This window comes from Aphelocoma coerulescens, chromosome 2, assembly GCF_041296385.1.
Source record: "Aphelocoma coerulescens isolate FSJ_1873_10779 chromosome 2, UR_Acoe_1.0, whole genome shotgun sequence".
Lineage (NCBI taxonomy): Eukaryota > Metazoa > Chordata > Aves > Passeriformes > Corvidae > Aphelocoma > Aphelocoma coerulescens.
The window spans coordinates 40,745,966-40,761,905 of record NC_091015.1 but is presented as its reverse complement, the minus strand read 5'-3'; positions in this window follow the sequence as shown (position 1 = coordinate 40,761,905).

The window sequence follows — 15,940 nt, the reverse complement described above, 5'->3', positions numbered from 1 at the left end:
TGAGGGGGTTTCTTTGAAGTCTGCTGCTAATATGTCTGTGAGTGTGTACCCTTGTAGGCTGCATTGATGTGAGTCAGTCTTGCCTGGGCTCTATGAAGGTCAACAGCTTAAGAAAAGAATGAAGAAATTATTTCAACCCTCATATGCCTTCACAAGAGTGAAGGAGCTGCAGAGATGCCTCCTAGGTTATAGAGGAGATTGTGCAATAGGGAGGATTTGGGGAAATCAAGGTAGGATTCACACATCCTCTGCCTTGTGATTAGTGGGGGGAACTTTTGTGCAGACAACAAAGTGGCTGGAGAGAAGCAGGAGAGCTGAGTAGGAAAAGCATATGCCTGGCATCAGAGCATCCAATTCTCCACAGATGGGCAAACTGGTGCATGCCCATCTCATGTCAAAATCCTTGTATCTCCTTAATCCATGAGACGAGTACATTGGACAGCTGAGGGACCACCAGGAGGCATTCATCTGACAAAAGCATACCTTCCCACGGGGAATTTCATATGCTGCCTGTGGGAGAATACTGGCATGCAGCTGTGCCCCTGGGCATCCCAGAAATGTTGATCTTGGCCACCCTTGCTGGCTTACTTCCCACCTTGGCTGGAGGTTTGGATTTCCTAACCGTCCCCATGCTACCACATACCCACTGCAGGATGGGGGACATTGCAGGTCAGGCAACACACTGTGGGCATGTAGGGGTTATGTACAGGAACCTTATGGATCTCAAAAGCTACAAGTTTCCTACCCTTACAGGACTGTAGGGACCCTCAGGTCTAGTGATCCATGAAGAGACAGCAAAAAGGCACCAAAATCAATTCTCTTTCCCTTTTGTAGTTCATCCATCCCATATCCAGCCCAAATACCAGGTGCAGCAGGAAGCAGTGTGCCCTAGCTGCAGAATTATTTCCTTCTGCCATTAAAAGAAATTTTAATGCACAGCAAGTGCCACTGAAGTGCAAGTGAAGGGCCCATTCCATAAAAGATTTAGGCACTTTCTCGGTGTATACTTTTGATTTGTACAGCAGGGAGCTTGTACTTGGGAAGAAAAAGGGGAGGGGGGGAGGACTTTGCTTTAAATTACAGCTTTTTTAAAAATTCATTTTGCATTCAAAAGTGTAAATATATTTTCTCTTTCTCTTGCCTTGATTTATGACCTTATAAAAATGAGATAGAATCAGTCCAGAAAGAAACAAAGGTTAGGTCTTCCCAGAGCCTGAAGCCTTTGTTTAAGTCCCTGAAGAACAGCTGTGCAAATTACATTTGCTGCTATCAGATAAAGTGGAGACAGAGAGCAGTTTTTCTAACAGGATCTGGACAAGATTCCATTTTACTTTGTCGTTTTGAATGCAGGTTTGATTTTGTTTGCTGGTAGTCACAGCCTTTAATGTTACCTTGCCAAAAATGGCTATTGCAGGAGAACTCGCATCAATAGGATATCAGCACAGGCAGAGAGAGAAACATCCTGTTTATGTGAATGTCCCTAACAAAAGAAGTCAAGATCTAAACAGATAGAAGAGAATGCCAGTAACCATGAAACAAACTACATGCCAGATGTTAGTCATGCTGCTTAGAGATCTAGGAGAGGTTGATCAGCTATTATGTTGATGAGTGCAGCTTATGAACCTGTAGAGAAGGGAAGCAATAGTTGTCATTTGCATGATTAAAGTCTTGTGTAGTACTTCTACATTAAATCATAAATAATTTCATTTTACCTGAGTGTATTAATTAAAAGGTTACATTTTAAGGCATTCACTTTCCTTTCTTTACAAGTTCATATAAAGCATTCAAAAGTAGAAATTAATTTTGTTTTATAGACTAAGAGAGCCACAGAATCCCAAATGAAATTAGGTTGGAAAGGACTTCTGGTCCTAGCCCCTGCCCAGAACATGGTCAGGTTCAAAGTCACAAGTTGCTCAGAGCCTTTAGTTAAATTTGAGTATCTCTACGGAAAGCAGGGTTTTTTTCATTGCTTAACTGTCTTCACAGTGGAATTGTTTTCCATCCATCCTACTAACCAGAATTTTCCTTGCTGAAGCTTGTGTCTGTTGCCTCTTGTCCCTTCACTGTGCACCTCTGAGAGGGCCCATCTCTGCTGTAGTCCTCCAAAGGCCCTGTCAGGCTGCTGTTATGTTCCCCCTGAAGCCGTCTCTCTTCCAGGCTGGACAGGCTCAGTTCTCTCAGCCTCACTTAGCTGGCAGGAGCTCCAGCCCCAGTCATCTTGGCAGCCCTCTGCTGAGCTCACACCGTTTCTTGGATCTCACTTCTCTTCCGGAGGATGTAAAACTGGACACAATGGCTTCACCAACACCACGGAGGAAAGCTGTGGCCTTCCACATGCTGACTCTATTGGTTTGACCTGTGTGTTTACTGAGGGTATACTCCATCCTTCTGTCCAGGTGGCTGAGGAAGATGTTTAACAGTGCACTGGTATTGTCATTCACAACCAGCTGCTAATTACACTGACTGCTGAATGTTGTCTTTTGAACCCAATGGTCCAGCTTCTCATCCATCTAGTATTGGTTATTTCTGAACCATGCTTAAATTCTGATACCTCTTCTCTCTCCTGTGATGGAGGTAACTTGGAGCAGAATATTCAGAACTCGCAGAATTTAACAAGTTGTCTAAATAAAATCAGAATCTGATTATCCAGCCTGCTTTTCACTTTGGCATTTTTTTGAGAAGGTAGCTGTGCTTCTCAAAGACTAATGGGAGTTTATTTTTCTTTTTAAATCTCCTTTGGGTTTCCAGAAATTTTTGAGAAAGGGTAGTGTGGGAAAGACTAAGGTTGAAAGTAAAGGGACTGAAGCCAAGACCAGCAAAGTATGGATTTGCACAGGAGTAAGACCTGTACATACACAAAAGTATTTGTAGCTAGCAGACACTATAAGCACTCTTGCTACTCTGTGTAGTTTCACTGTTTGACTAAGGAAGGAGATACTTCCCCTGCAGCAGTGCATCCTTTTTTCAAATAAAAAATGTTCACAGGAGCCTTTGAATTTTGATAGAACTTGAGCAGGTTGAAAAGAAATACCTGGCTTTTCTTGGTTTATTGATATTAGGCAGATTTTTCAATAGTATCAAATAACCTGTTTCACTATATTAGTAAGCACTCATTATTTTGGATTGTATTAAAGGATTCGAGGAACAGTAGCAGCATTATTATACCATTTTATGTTGCATATCTGCTTGATAATCAGGCTGTGTAGTCAAAATGAAATAATTACATACCGTGAATCCCAAATTTACAAAACAGTGTTTCATGGGATCTTTCGAAATGTCAGTTCTCCATTTCAGGTAGCTTTCTTACTTTCTGAAACTGCTGAGAGTTGTGGGGGACCACATACTTCCAAGATTCACAATTCATGACATGGTCAGATTTCACTGTTTTGACCAGCCCAAGGTGGTAGAGACACCTTATGCCTCATTGCTCAAAGCAGCACTTGGTGGGCATTTCTTGATCCCTGTTTTATTTTCTGTACTGTAATCTGATAGTAATGAACGGTTCTTCTGGCTCTTTCTTGCCTGGCAGGTAATAGTGGGAGCTTCCAAGCTACACCAAGGTCACAGCTAAGTCTATCCTAAGATGTGGTGCAGATTTTAAGCATAGGGAGTCAGAGGGGCATGCCAAAAACAAAAAGGGAAGTAAGGGTAAATAAAATTTAGCACGTCTTCAAGGTGCTCATGTTGTGTGAATACATCTGTGCATTATCATTGTGTTCATTACATCTTTTTCTCAGACGCATCAGCCTCAAGAGCAAAGGTAAGGTGACATTGTAGCATGACATCCTTTTCTAAAAGCCTGTGAATGGGGGGGTTGATTTTAACTCTTCTCCCTTTCTCTTCTCTTCTTGAATATAAAATGGTTTCTAGCTGGGCTGTTTAAAAGATTCATAAGGAGAGTCCTATTTGTGTTGGTGATTCATTTGTAAAGCTTCAGGTGAGGGAAATTAAAACCTGCAAAGAATTTCCAGCAGAAAAGTGTATGTGGAGGAGTTAGACATCTATTTCCCATATGGACCAAAGCCTTCTGTATGGCTGAGTGTCAAAACTGCAGCAGTCACACTACACTGACTCCCACGCTGGCATTTTGCTACTGCCTCTATATGCACTAGAGCAGGCAAAGACAGAACACTCTGAACTGGGTTTTTGAAAGCCAGGATGTAGAATTCAACCTTTCAGAAAGCAAAACATCATCAACAAAAGACAGTGATTGTGCTTTAAAGCCACCTGGGAGCAGAGGGAGAACACATGCTCAAGCATTCAGAAAGCCGAGGCAGCCTCACACTGCTCTGCTCCTGATTTTGCCAGTGAGATGTGAAACTGAAACAGCTGTGTTGCTGATACAGAGAAAAAGCAAGTTGCCTACCTGTGCTGGCCTTGAAGGCTGCTCTCCCCCTGAGATAATTCTGTTTAGTTTGTTTCTTCTCCTGAGCCTTATGCTGGAATAAAACAGGAGAAGGACAAGGATGGGAGATAAGGGGACACAGCAGTTTGGAAATCTCAGTAGCTTTTGAGCGCCTCCAGGCCCCCCGACTACACCAGCACAAGCCAGTGTTGTGCTGCTATGAGAAGAGAGCACCACTGCACTCTGGAGAGCAGCACCTAGAGCTGCCCCAAAGTCCTACTCCACTGGATTTGCTGGAAAACAGCTATTAAGAAGAATACAAAATTAATTTAATGACCAAAGAAATAGCCACTGAAGTCAGTAGCTGGTGAACATGAGGTAAATCTTTTGCAATGCTAAGTTTTGCCTTGGGACAGTAGACCAGAAATGAAGTGTTGTTATCTAGAATTCCTACATATTTCTTTACACTTTTTCAGAAATAAAAGAGAAACGCTCATAAAAGTGAATGAAGCCACTTGAACCCTTTGCCCTGCAGCGCAGGTTGGCAGAGAAATGGGGAAGAGTATTGTGATGCTTCCAGATTTTCCAGGAAACTAGCAATGCTCAGGAAATTGGAGAAGCTGGAGTCCCTCGCATGGATGTGTGCCAGAGACAAAAGCATTGTTATAACAGCTGAAATCTGTTTGTACAGGCCCCATCGAGCAGGGCATAAGTACGTACTTAAGCCTATCCCAAGCTAGCAAGGAGCAGAAGTGTGGGCTGAAGTTCCAGCTGCGCTACTGATAGCGTGCAGCAGCAGTGTGATTCTCACTACATCCACAGTGGCTTTGCTCTGCTTCAACACTTCTTTGCTGTATCAAAAGTAATTATGTTGAGGCGACCGACCTGAACTGGAACATGGCTTTAGGTTATCTTAAACTGATGAAGGCAAGGATAGATATTTACAGTCTGATTCTACACAACTATTTAGGTGCCCTGAGCCATGTGCTAGTATTCATGTCTTTCCCTTTGGACATTCAGGGAAGTTGGGCTCTCAGGCTCATGAGTTCTGAATCACATTTTAGTTAGATGACTAAAATGCCTGTTATAAATATCTTTCTAAAAACAAAGTTTTAGCTGTGAACATAATTAACTGTTGAAATCAATTTCAAAACTCATTTCAATTAGTCATCACTTGCAGTCTTTCAGCTGATCATGAGTGTTCATAAACATACATTTCCCCCACTTGTGTGGGGTTCTTATAGGGCACATTCTAGCACTGCGCTGCATAATTTGACTCAGGTCCATGGTGTGCTTTACTGTGCATTCCTCCTGAGGGAAGAACTGTGTACATCAGGATGGCTTCTTTTGGTAGCAAAATGTGGCATGCGTGTGAGAGCCTGCTTTTCCAAGAAGGTGCCTGGCAGTGTTTTATGGTAATTGCAGTTTCCTGTAACATACACTGCATGCTATAGTCAGCGTCAGTCATGATCAAAGCATGACTTACTAAAACCAGATTATAATCTACCAGAGACAAGTTTCCTAGCCAGCCAGGAATGACTGCTAGATGATGCTATGCAATGTCTGGAAAGGTGATATAAATGACTTCCCAAGTAACAACTTGGAACATAGTTTTGGTTTTCCAATTGCTGTACGCAGTGATTGCTTGTAGACACTGAAAAAGAGCTGTGTGAAAGTTTCTGATAAAGCCGCAGTTTTCTCTCATTATTTTTTCAGTTCCTTGCTGGAAAAAAGCTCAGACAATTTCAGATTGTTACCCTGGACCTTTGCCTTTTTATCTTAGGAAAAGGAACTGAGCCTCGGAGACAGCATGAAATGCTTTAGGTAGTTCCAGGAGTGTGAGAAAGGATGTTTACTGTCTAGGCACTGACCAGAGGAGATTTTGCATCCACTAAAATGGTTTCACATCCAAGTCCTGGATCTGAATATACCCATTCAGCTTCATTTTTACAAGGCTACACGTCATCCTGGCTTATTGTTTAGGAGGAATGGAGAAGGGTTAACCATAGTCAGTAGCAGATTGTTACCTGTGCACCCAGGACATTTTGCACGCCAAATAGTGTCTTGGAAGAGAGCCTTCTCCTGTGGGTTTCATGTCAGCTATTTCTGTCAAGTGGCACCTGCTTACCCTGACGGAGGAAAAGTAACTATTGTAGTCGAGTTCTTGGTTCATGCCCTCTCCTCAGTACGTGAAACTTTATGCAGGTTGATGGTAATGGACACTGGAAGCCTTGATGGGATGCTGGGTGTAGTGGTGTCCTTTTATGCTGCTTTGCATTTCTGGCACTCTTTTGATCCCAAGATCTATCTGTTCAGAACTGATTAAATCATCTGTGATTCATAGGAAGGCTTGGGGTGAGATTTGGCAGTATCATGGAGGGATGTGGGCAGAAAGGTTTTTATGGGAGTATGGGACAACCTCAGCTTTTATTTTCTGCCACTTGGTACTTCGGTTTCATGCCTCTGGCAGGGGAACACGTACAGTGGCAGCAAGCAAGGGAGGTATATGCAAACGGTAGGAAGACAGAGCCGTATGGTAGTCAGTGTGCTGCCTGTCAGTGCTGTCAGTGCTAATGCCCCATAAGCCCCTCATGCTTTCCTCTGGGGAAGAAGACATTTGCATTTTAGCAGACCTTGGTAGTTGTTGAAGTCTTTGTGGCCAAGCCAGAGGCTCTGGACGTATGGCTGGTGTCCTAATGGAAATGATGGCTGTGATGTCCATAATCTTGATAGCAGGGCTGGCAAGCAGCACCTGGCTAGCTACTTGACCAGAGATTATCTGTGACAGTTCTAAAGAAGTAAAACAAAAGAATTTGGCAGTTTTAGTCCAGCAGTCTCACAGTGTTGTTGAAACTGGATGAACTCTGATTTACTTCACTACCCTAAATATACCAGTGAGTCCTTTTATGCATGCTGGCATCTGTGGCAGAATGCAAACGTGATTTTACTCCCTGTTCCTTTACTGCTGCTCTCTTCTGTTGTGCCTACTAACTGGAAAACCCAGTGAGGCTGAATGGTGTTCTCAGACTAAGTGCTGTGTATTCATCCACAGCAACACAGCCTCCAGAGAACAGGTTAAACAACAAATGGTCTGTTTGTATATGCCTTACCTTACAGTTACTGTTTTCTCTACACCTTGGATAGGACAAAGGTTTCAGACATAGAGTCTGTCTTGGAGATCCTAACAAAGAGTTTGAAATCAATTTACAATTTTCTTGTGATGTAACCAAAGATAAACCCTGTTTATTTAATTAAGGCATGTAGTTGATATCTAAGACAATGAATACGTAGGGCATGTATGTTGGACATCTACCTGAGAGCTTTGTTATCTTTGAATGAAGGATAATGTAAATGTTCTCTCCTGGCTTAGTTATAATTTCCCCCCATTTTACAGGAATGTGAATGAAAACCTAGTGCAAGATTTAGGTGTCCACAGTGCAGCTGCCTAGGTTTGAGCTGCTTGCCTTAATTCGCTTTATAGTCAGTAGAGTTAAAAACATCATTTGTAAGACCTGCCTTATTCAAAACACAGTGGCTGAATTCAGGCCTACAAAGTCTTATTTCTCTCCATTGACAGGAAAGGGGGCCTAGTTTATTGGTTCTTGTGTTGATAGACTACAGATGGCTAGAACCCAAAGGTGAAGAATCAGTGTGAGGAAATGGTTCCATTACATTATTCTCCATTTTGAAATGCGTTTATTTGGTTTTTAATGAGATCCAGTGTGCTTCAAAGTTCTAAAACAGAGTAACTTCTCAGCCATTCCCCAAGCTGGCTCAGCTTTGTTAGTGGGGCTCACAGACAAACTGTCTGGTTTTATATGACCCAATTAGTTTTAATAACTTCCCATTCAGACAGCATTCTCACTTGCCAAAATAGAATTTTTCATGAATTACTAAATTAGTAATCTGTTCTTACTGACTGTCAGCTTCAGTGAAAGCTGATAGGAAGATGTTCTTGGCTTGTAATACAAGCCTAATACAAGCTTGGGAAGCACTCACTACATTTCATCCTATTTTTATCAGCCTTCTCCAGCCACCTACATTCCCCTTTTCCCAGGTGCCTTTTATTAGCTTGTTGAAAATCTGTGGGAAGTGAGACACTTTAACCTTTGAAAGGTTCACAACAGGTATTTACTATTTCCTCTTCTAACAAGTCAGAAGAACCAAACAGTGTTAGAGATCGAGTCACCACACACCAGTAAAAGTAGTTTACCAGTCCATTAGTTTGTTATTACCAGAAAGCTACCTAGGTCTTAATTAAACTGCAGATCTGTCTGCCTGAGACTAAGACAGTTTGGCAAGAATTGGGAAAGAGAAACTCAAAAACGTAATTTAATATTTTTTTTCTGTAGTGTCTGTTAGGGATTTTTTTTTTAGAATTGCTGCCTAGGACAATGTTTAGAAATAAGTATCTAGCTGTAAACATCTGACTGTATTGAGGCAGTATAAGGTTGGGGCAATAATGTATGTCCTATTTATTATCCTATAGGTTTGACTGTTAATTGTGATGTGGGATGCTGGACTGGCTTCCAAGCTCTATTCTTCAAAAATTATTCTGCAAATGAATGAAAACACTGGAAGAAAAGGGAAGAATTGTTATTGTCTAACCACAACAGTCCAGGCAGGCTGCCATAACAGCATTTTAGAAGCTCTAATTCAATAATTGGATCCAGCTACAAATGTATTAGTTTAGCCAAGTCCTCTAGTTGGCAGAATGTCTTAAATTTCCTTTGACAAATGCTGTTGTTTGCTTAATACATTGTTAGATAGTTTACGAATTGCTTGTCTGTAAGTTACTATGTTCAATATCAACTTGTTAATTAGATTAATTTGGTTTGGTATTTTGCTAGAAAAAGGTTATCTTATATGAATGTACAATTTTATTTCATTACAGTTACAGACATAACACTGTTTACCGACAGTAGCATATCCAATTTTCAGAAAATACTGTAAATGTCTTGCAGGCAAAGGACAAAAAAGACATTTTTCCAGGGCTTCAGTGAGAGGAAACAGTTTTTTCTTGTGGGAAAGAAAGATTCATCTCATGCCTTTTGCATGTACAATGCCCTGTGCTTACTGTGACTCTCTTCCTGCAGGTTTTACACGGCTGCTGATGGCGGCTTGTTGGGAGACTGGACTGAGTCTTGTTTTACAGTTCTGCCTGCTCCAGGTAATCTAAACACATTTCAGACAGATAAATGCATGTAGACCCCAGAGCTAGAACTGCTCTCATGTAGAAGTACACCTCTGTAGCTGAGGTTCCAGTAAAGCCCACGTCTCCACAAACCAACATCCATAATGTTCTGTGGGTGATCTCAACTGGATCTATGTTGACCTCTTAGGGCAAAGCGGTTTGCTATCCCAAATTCTTTAACTCCCCGACTCCTGTTACCTTTCAGAAATCTCCAGAGGTGCTTGTAAACAGTTAGAGGAGGCTGAAAGGGGAGCAGATTATGACAGACAGGATAAAGACAATTTCTTCTTTTCTCCAGGTGTGCTGGATATCTCAGCACAGGGAGACCTGTTTTGGCCAGACACCTCTCCTTCCCCAACCTTGTCCCCTTGTTTTCTGCTACTTCCTTGAACAACAAGATTGCTTTGATCATGTTTTCCCACAGTCCCTTTGAACAGATGTCCCACAGGACAACTGAATAGTCAGGAATCCCAGGAGTGCTGTTGGTGTGAGATCTGAAGGCTCATCAAGCTGTAGCTCTGGACACAGAGTTGAAAATGCCCTTGTGTAGATCCATTCCAAGCCATTTACTATACCCTAGGCACTTCCTGCACTGGCAGGTGTGGAAGGCAGTATCTCTCCCTGGACTCCTGCTTATGCCTGCAGACTTGCTGGATTGAACCTTCCCTGCTTTAGCACCACCCAAATGGAAAGGACAAAGCCACCTGGATTTGTCCACAGCCTCATTACCTCTGCTGGTGCTGGTATGGCTGAACATCACTGCCTTAATGTTATTCTTAACAATACCAGAGAAACCTATCTGGTCACTAAGCAAACCTACACCTCCCTTGTACAGTGCAGACTGTCTTCTGAACCCCCAATCAGACATGATCTTCTTTTCCAGTCATCTGCCTCCCTGTTTCCATTCAACAGCTGCAGTCCTCTTATTCAGCGGGAAAAATCAGGCATAGTTAAAAGAAAACAAAACCCAGAACAAATACAAACAAATCAAATTAAAGAAAATGTTTTAAAGCATTTCAATACTCACATGATGTTGTGAGATGGTTTCATGTCTAAAATGGTAATATTATTTCTGGCAATCTATCTCATGCTATTCTTTTGTTGATTTTTCCAACCTCTCAGGAAATTGGAATGAAAATATTTTACTGATGTTACTATCCCTGGGAAAAGCTTGTCAACATAGATCCAGGTTTATGCTGAAAACTCAAAATGTTTGGCATGTGGTTTTGTATTTTTCCTTCATCAAAGAGATTATATGGGGCTAAGGTCTGTTCACATGTAGGCAGTGAGAGATACTGGCACTGTAATTAAAAAAAAAAGGTGACCTTTCATATCTGTGTACACATATATGCAAATATCTCTTTTTGCAAATGATAATATAATCATATGAGAAAGTCATTACATTACAGTAGCTCCCTCATATGAAGGCTGAGTAGACACTCTAGGGATGTATATGCTATAGAAAACTCTGTCTCTCTCTCTCTCTCTTATTTCTGTAGTGGTTCTCTAAGCAGCAGGATCAATGAAGCCTGATTTTGTATGGATTTGTGTCTTGAGGTTGAGACCCTATCTGGACTTTGAGGTCTCATATGAGGTGTTGTACTTTTTACCTCCCTGAAGCATTAACCACAGCTCTTAACTGGTTGCCTAGTTTCAGAATATTTTAAAGGACTTAATAGTTTTTGGATTTCAATACCTCTCAAATGTGCTCAATGAGCTTAAGCATTTGAAGATTCACAGAGAGGTCTCATGCTCAAAGGGGCACACAGTATCTTAAACACAGCTTCCACAAAATGAGGCTAAAGCGTCCTCACCCACATATGGAGAAGAAGCATAAAATATAAATTAAAACAGAAAACATGAATTTAAACATAAACAGAGAATTTAACAGCTAAGGAAGAAGAGATACATTTGCAGAATAACCATTAATCACACAGGGGAAATCTTCCATTGCCTGTGAGAATTTAGCACCTAATTGCAATTTGTCTCTTAAAATTTCCTACACAATCTCTTCTGTAAATGTATGTAAAGCGTCTCACACTGCACATTAAAAAAAAAAATCATGTATATGCCTATGTGTCTGGGGGGTAAAGGAACTTGAATTTTGGTTGTAGCTGTCAGAAAAGCTCCCTGATTCCATGGGTTCATTTATATATGTTCTTCTTAAATTTTTAGTTAAATGATATTGATTTGTCATTTTGAGATTTCTGTGTTTAGTTGAAAACCAACCAACCAACTAAACTGAACAAACTCCATTGAGGATCTTATTGGCTTTGGAGTTTAATTTTAGCCTGTAAGAGAAAGAGCAATAGCTCAATGACAACACTGTTTTGACAGAAAAGGCCAGACATATGAGCTTTAGTTTTAATTTCCCTGAGGGGTCATAAGGTCCCCTGCTACCAAGTATGTTAAAAAGACAAATCAAACTGAAGAGTTGAATCAGGTTCATTAGCTCTGGCAAATCACAGTTACCACAGCAAATGCATTCTTCCTTTGGTTTGTATGAAAGCAAAAGCTTGCAACGCACCAAACAATGTAAATACAATGCCGTATATACATTAGTTTTGCCCTTGCCGTCATGGCTCAGTGATTCTCAAAAAAGACCAGATTGCTAAAGGAAATGCAGAAAGATCCATTTAAGATTTCAAACCCCCTCCTGATAAGCCTCCTGCACACCTGTCCTCTGACCAGTGCTATAATTCAGGTTCAAACCACAGCACCAACAAACCCAGCGGCGCAGGATGCTCCTGAGCTCTCTTATCTTTGAGTACTGAAGAGTCAGTAGCAGGGATCATGTCCCAATTCCATGGATGATTCATGGGCAGGACACAGGCTGAGCAGTCATCTGAAGATGCTCTGAGAGTTTTGAAGGCTGGAAGAGGTGCTGAGGGCAGAGGGGCAGGTGGCTCTTAGTGAGGTGTAGGGAGAAAGGGTCAGATGCTGAACTGAAGAGATTCACAGGCTGTCAAGAGAAAACTGGGGGTTAAGAGAGGCAGCTTCAGACTTTCCAGCTATGAGTCACACCAATCATGAAACTACTTGAAATGTTTCACCTACTCATACATCTTCTTTATCTTTAACCTCTTCCCTCTTTTTTATAGTTATTCTCCTGTTCTGTTTTCTTTCAAATCACACCTTGCACTGTTTTCCTGCTTCCTGGTCCCCTCTTCCCATTTTGGCACCTTCTGTTGCTGAGCATTCATTACATTTTGCAGATCTTTCACATTTTGGAAATGCTACAAGCAGTACTTCTGAGCTTAAGTCACTGAATATTTTGTCTATATTATGACACAGTACTAAACAGTTAAAAAAAAAAATTACTTGAGAAAATAAATCAATGATTTTTTTTTTTTTTAAGTCTGCACTACCCAAATACATGCCCCCAATCTACATAGCTCTGATAATGAATTTGTGCTATTTATATCCATAGTAAATTAGTGATATTCAATGTTTAAAATACAACTGAGGTCCCACTCTTTGATCAGGTGGAAGGGAGATAAAAACTCAAAAGTCTCAAGCAAGTTATTCAGCCAGAAAGCAGATCCCTAGCAGCTCTGAGGTGTGGACAGGTTGGTTTTGTTCTGAAGCTGAGTGAACCAATGAAGAATTGCCAAAGCAGAAAAAGGTGAGATGTTCCCAGACTTCTGCAGTGCTGTTTCCAGCTCACAGCACGGTGGCTGAACAGTCACTCGCTGCACTTGCGCTGTGGATGAAGTGATGAGGGGCACACGTGTCCCGTCTTGGGACTGGGAAATGTGTCCCAAGACTGCTGTGAGGCACTGAAGTGGCAGAATGGGGCAAAGCCTCTCCCAGGCCTTCTCTTTTATGGGGCCATCGCACATGTTGTGTTTAAAGTCAGAAACAAAAATCTGCCAGGCCAGGCTCCTCCATGTCAGGAGTCCGAGAGCTGGCAGGATCTCGGAGCATGTCAGGGGCAGTCTGCAATTCATGTGCACTGCAGTAATATTTGGCAAACTAAAATTTGGAGGATACAATTGTCAAGAGAGCATCCCACAAAAAGGAATCTCCTTTGATGTTCATCTGGATGTCGTACGGGAGGTGGGCAGTACACAGCTCACCTCTTCCTGAATGGGAAAAGAGGTGTTATGAAGAAAAACCTGTTTGCCTGCTTTTTGAAGAGATGGGAAGAAGAAAATAAACTCAGTTTCTGAAAAGGTAGAAGAGCATCAACCCCCATCCCACTCCAGCAGGATTGCCTGGGGTAGGGGAAGTAGTGATTGGCTGGTTGTGCAGCGGGTGGTGTTGTTTTGGAAAAAAACTTGCTTTCTTTTGAATGCCTCCTGCCCTGGTCAGGGAGAGCAAATATTCAAAAAGGACTGCTGCCTGTCACTGACATATGGCTCCCACACACCAGTACTCTGCAATTCTGTTTCTGCAGTGCCTATCTCCACTTCATGCAGGGAAAACTAAAGTGGCATGTATCAATTATTCCGACAGAGTCAAGAACTCCTAATGCTTTAAGACCAAAGAAGAGTTTATTGTGCTTTGTCAGGAAATGTCTGATACCAGATAATTCTTTCTTTTTGCAATGATCTACTTAAAAACTGATGTGAAACACATACAGGCATGAGACAGCTTGTATTGTTTTTACTGCATTTCTTTTGATTGTGCTACACCATGAAAGAAAAACAAACACATTCAAAAAAGCAGACACTCCCAGGCTCCACATCTGCAAAGTGCAGTAGAGTTGTTTAGGTCTCCAGACTCCATCCTGTATCTATTTAAACATAGATGTTTCTATATTTATATGAAGACTCTTGCAAGTAAGGGAACAAAGCCAGGTCCAGACTCCACTCTGGAAGGTGGAGTTTAGATTTTAAGATTTTTATTTTCAAGTTTAGATTTTTGCAAGAAAGCCCAAGACAGAGTGATCCTTAGTTTGACTTTATATTGGGCCAAATTATAAGTGTTTAATCTTGAGAACTGGAAATCTCCAATGTCTGCACATGGTCAGTGGATCTGATATTCCTTTAGTGTTATTGCTGCTGTTCACGAGGGACAGGAAATCCAGTCACCTGGAGGCCAAATCTGTTGAGAATAGGAACCACAGTCCCTCAGAGCCCTGCTCTGCCTTCAGTGACAGTTCACTGAAAGCAAGATGCTCTGAACACTTTGGCTGCAACACACTGTTTTGGGTTTTTAAATGAAACTGTTTTGCCAAATACCTCCTGACCAGGTCTGGTTTTGCTCTCTGACCCCCATCCCTTTCCTGTGGAGAACAAACCCAGACTCATTCACCATGCTAAACTTTCAGTGACTTAACAAAAAAAAAACAACAAAAAATTTAATTTTATACAATTCCTACCACAATCCTACCAAAACCTGGAATGATCCAAACAAGAACTAGAGAGGCCTAACTACTATCTGCTCAATTTTCTTGACAACTGATAGTCCATATTATGCTGTCTGGCAGCTGATAATTTTTAAACACCCTTCAGGGCATATTTATTTCTCTTTCGACACTGTTTACATGTTATACTTATTTTGCTTAGTTAAAAAACAAACAAAAATTTGAGGACTGGAATAATTTTACCCTTTCTTAACATAATCAAATTACTTCTGGTTATGCTCCAGTCTGTCACATTAAGTCCCCCTTTATTGAGTTGTCTTACTGTAGGTTGTATTGTAGCAGCGCCTGAAGACTCAGACAAAGTACATAGTCCTTTTGTGAAGCCCATAGACTAAGGATCCATTATTCTTTTGGGTGTAGATACAGTTCTCTTCATAATTCCATCCTGAGCTGTGACAAAGTGGCTGCCAGGCAACACAGCTGTCAAAACTACGTTGCAGGGCAGTTGGAAAGCACAAATCAAGTAAAATAATAGAAATGTTTGGGACACAACAATGTTTGGGATTGTCGTAACCACCCTTGTCCTTGCAAAAGGGTTGGTGCTGATGTTGCCAGTTGGGACTCCCAAATCTCTCTGGTATTTTGAGGTCTGAAGGACACTTTTTGTCTAGAGGCTGTCACTATCCTGTCTCTTTTCTGTCTTTTGTGTCAGCAGTAGGCATCATGCAATGAGCCATATCACTCTGCTAAAACAGGTGATTATATTTTTACACTTAACCTTTCAGATGTGGCTAATGTAATGGGCAATAGCAGCAGGAAGGAGGTGGTGCCAGAACGTGGCTGGAGCAAACCCTGTCCCTTTCTAGAGTACCCAGGTTGGCCTGATTCATGCTGCTCATCAAATCATGCACACAGGATGCAGTAAAGCTGATTTAATGACAGATGGCTACTGAAAGGAGCAGTTCTGCTTTACCTTACTTCCAGGTTTATGCCATCCTTGATCCTGCAACTGTGTGGTCACAAGGTGGATCAATTCAGCTGTCTGGCCAATCCATTATTTTCTGAGGTGTTATTTTTCTACCAGAGCAAT